This window comes from Poecilia reticulata, linkage group LG23 (assembly GCF_000633615.1).
Source record: "Poecilia reticulata strain Guanapo linkage group LG23, Guppy_female_1.0+MT, whole genome shotgun sequence".
Taxonomy (NCBI): domain Eukaryota; kingdom Metazoa; phylum Chordata; class Actinopteri; order Cyprinodontiformes; family Poeciliidae; genus Poecilia; species Poecilia reticulata.
In genome coordinates this window covers 6079768-6083577 of record NC_024353.1, presented here as the reverse complement: position 1 = coordinate 6083577, position 3810 = coordinate 6079768, and the positions used below count along the sequence as shown (strand labels likewise).

Genomic DNA, 3810 nt, shown 5'->3' with positions numbered 1-3810 from the left:
GTAAAAGCAATAACAGGTGTTATGTCAATCCTCGTTTCCCCGCCCCGCCCACGTGGCAAAATACATGCGTGCTCGGGATGAGCACTGAGAAAGCACGCGCTTGTTCGCCGCGCTTATCTGGGGAACCATGGACACAGTGGAAACTCAAACAACAAGCTTTGGCAAAATTGTCACTTTCTTAACGTTTTTGCGTAAAAAAAATTTTAATTTAAAAAAGTTATTTTTTTATGTTAAAAAATAAATTCAGAGAATAAAGTCAGAATAACTAGATTAAAGTCATAATATTCTGAGAATAAAATCATATTTCTATGACTTGAGTAATATATTAAAGTCATAATACACTCCTGATCAAAATCTTAAGACCAGTCAAAAAATTGCAAGAATTTGCATTTTGCACTATTTTATCTTAAGAAGGTTCTAAGTAGAGCTTCACAATGTTGAAGGAAAAAAATCAGTGCAAGAGACAAGAACTTTTGAGCGGGGAATTTTCTGAAAACTGCTTTTACACTCAAACATGATTTTTTCAGCTGATCAAAAGTTTAAGACCATAGTCTTTAAAAAGCCAAAAGCTGTGCAAAAATCTGGATTCCATGTCATTTTCTGTCAAGTCTTTACACTGTTAAGACCTCCTGATGGCAAAAGCAAAAAAGCTCACTGACTTTGAACGTGGTAGGATTGTTAAGCTGCATAAGCAAGGCCTCTCAATGTGCCATCGCTGCTGAGGTTGGACGCAGTAAGAGTTTTTTGCATTTTTTAAATGATCCTGAGGGTTATGGAACAAAAAAGTCAAGTGGCAGACCCAAAAAAATTTCACCAGCTCTGAGCCGCAGGATCTGATTGGCTGTCCGTCAAGACACGGGACGATTCTCTACCCAAATTAAGGCCATTACTGGCTGACTGCAGCCCAATAACCATCAGACGGCATCTGCGAGAAAAGGGCTTCAGAAACATAAACGTCTTCAAAGGCCACGTCTTCTTCAACGCCACAAAATCGCCCGTTTGGACTTTGCAAGGGTGCATCAAACATGGGACATTGAAAGGTGGAAGAAAGTTGTCTTCTGATGAGAAAATTTTTATGGTCCTGATGGCTTCCAACGTTACTGCCATGACGAGGAGATCCCACCTGAGATGTTTTCTACATGGCACAGTGGTGGGGGCGCCATCATGATTTGGGGTGCGTTTTCCTTCAATGGAACAATGGAGCTTCAGGTTGTGCAGGGGCGTCAAACAGCAGCTGGCTATGTGGAGATGTTGCAGCAGGCATCCCTCATGACTGAGGGCCTCGTCTGTGTGGTAATGATCGGGTTTCTCAACAGGACAATGCTGCAGTTCACAATGCCCGCCTGACAAAGGAGTTCTTCCAAGAGAATAACATCACTCTTTTGGACCATCCTGCATGTTCCCAGGATCTAAACCCAATTGAGAACATTTGGGGATGGATGGCAAGGGACGTTTACAAAAATGGACATCAGTTCCAGACAGTGGATGCCCTTCCTGAAGCCATCTNAAACCCAATTGAGAACATTTGGGGATGGATGGCAAGGGACGTTTACAAAAATGGACATCAGTTCCAGACAGTGGATGCCCTTCCTGAAGCCATCTTCAACACTTGGAGCAACGTTCCCACTGGCCTCCTGGAAACACTGGCATGAAGCCTAAACGATTGTTTAAAGTAATCAACAAGAATGATGGAGCTACTCATTACTCAGTCCTTTTTTTGACACTTTGATTTCTGTTTTGGAGTTTTTTTTTTTGTTTTTTTTAGCTATGGTCTTTAACATTTGATCAGCTGAAAAAATTATGTTTGAGTGTAAAAGCAGTTTTCAATTAATTCCCCGCTCAAAAGTTTTTGTCTCTTACGCTGATTTCTTCTTTTAACATTGTGAAGCTCTACTTAGAACCTTCTTAGGATACAATAGTGCAAAATCTTGCAGTTTTTTAACTGGTCTTAAGATTTTGATCAGGAGTGTATTATGACTTTAATATATTACTAAAGTCATAGAAATATGATTTTATTCTCAGAATATTATGACTTTAATCTAATTATTCTGACTTTATTCTCTGAATTTATTTTTTTTAACGTAAAAAATAAAAACTTTTTAAAATTTAAAACATTTTTACAAAACTTTTTAAACCCATAAAACCATAAAATACTGAGGTATTTTATGCCCGTTCCAAAATTGTTTGAAGATAAATTAATCATAAATTGTCGAATTAGAAGAAAGTAATAAAGAATATCACAGAAATTTGACAAATTAATTTTATATATATATATATATATTAGTTTAATGTGTAAAATGCAGACTCAAATGAGTTTATACTTATTTTCAAACAAATATAAATATGCCTGAAATTAATGAATATCCAAACTACCTAAAACAGAAAAAGTTTACTCTGATTTAATCTCAGGTCGTGAGAAAACATGTCTTGTGTCGTTTTATAAGGTGCATGAATTTAAATAAGAGACTTATTACTTCCAGGTGTCCGACAATGCAGAAGCGCTTGRGCTCCTGGAGGCCGCAGGTGGAGGAGGCGGCGAGTTTGTGCGCCCTGCCGATCAGCAGGTCACCCGTGGCGGGGTAGCAGCTGCCCTCCGTGCACACATCTCCAAACTCCGGCTCCTGGGCCCTGACAGGACTCCACAGTCCTGCAGGGAGGAGAACCATGTCAGGAAAATCATCTCTACATTCCTGAATTTGGTTTCTATCAGAACAAAATCCCTTTATGAGGAGATTATAAAACACAAAACAGATGGAACAGTAAAAAAAAAAAAAAAAAAAACATATGGTCTGAATTACATGTTCTGCTGCTGCTGGGAAAACAGTTTGGCAACTCATGTTACTCATCCCAGTGACAGTTCAGCAGAAATTTTTTTTATAAAGATATTAAAGCTGAACTCACCTAAAGCTGCTAGATGAAGACCCTCATCTTCCAGAGAGGTGCCCGTTTTTCCTGGAAGACGCTGAGGAGTCTTTACTCCAGGCTGCCGATGAGTTTGTGAAAGTCAAGAATGAAGGGAGTAGTTTTCAGAAAAGTTCGCATCCCAACAACTCCACCCCGCTGTTAGCAGAAGTCCACAGCGGGGAGCGGAAAACACGCTCTCCATCTGCTGGTGGAACTGGATAAAACACAAGAATAACTACATGTCAGGAAGTTTTTTGTATTATTATTTCCATGCAATAAAAAAAACTACATATTCGAAAAAAAAGGAAAAAGAAAAGATAAAGTAAATATTTTCTCTTCTGACTACTCCTGCGGACCAAATTGTTCATTTTTATTTGGTTGTCATTGTTTTCTAAATAGAAAATCTATGTATCCGTCGTTATGTCTATTCGACTGGCAAAAATAAAAGTGGAAAAACAAAAAGTGCTTCGTCTTCTAATGTTCATGACTATAATCTTAATAATCAAACACAATAAGTCATCTTTCTCTTTTCTGTTGATTATATCGCAAATTTCACTTGAAATCAGAAAAACCCCCAATGTTTTTCATTTTATATTTTAATACAAAGTAACACATTTTTTTAGTTTATAATACAGTTTCTCATGCGAGTATTCCATTCAATGGACTCAGATTAATTTTTTCTGAAGCGGAACATTTGTGGGTTAGGAATTCTCGGTAGACAATGCTGCAGTTCACAATGCGCGCCTGACAAAGGAGTTCTTCCAAGAGAATAACATCACTCTTTTGGACCATCCTGCTGTTCCCAGGATCAAAACCCAATTGAGAACATTTGGGGATGGATGGCAAGGGACGTTTACAAAAATGGACATCAGTTCCAGACAGTGGATGCCCTTCCTGAAGCCATCT

At 38.4% G+C, this 3810-nt stretch overlaps 1 long non-coding RNA gene across 2 annotated transcripts in view; it reads right to left on the bottom strand.

Moving 5' to 3' along the window:
- Positions 1-2421: 2421 nt before the first annotated feature.
- The window catches only part of LOC103459287 (uncharacterized), a 7933-nt gene continuing 6544 nt past the window's right edge, over positions 2422-3810 (bottom strand). For both annotated transcript variants that reach the window (XR_532716.2, XR_532717.2), the window contains exons 2-3: positions 2902-3118; positions 2422-2647 (exon numbers count right to left, since the gene is read on the bottom strand). This is a non-coding gene — a long non-coding RNA (uncharacterized LOC103459287). The remainder of the gene's footprint in view (positions 2648-2901; positions 3119-3810) is intronic.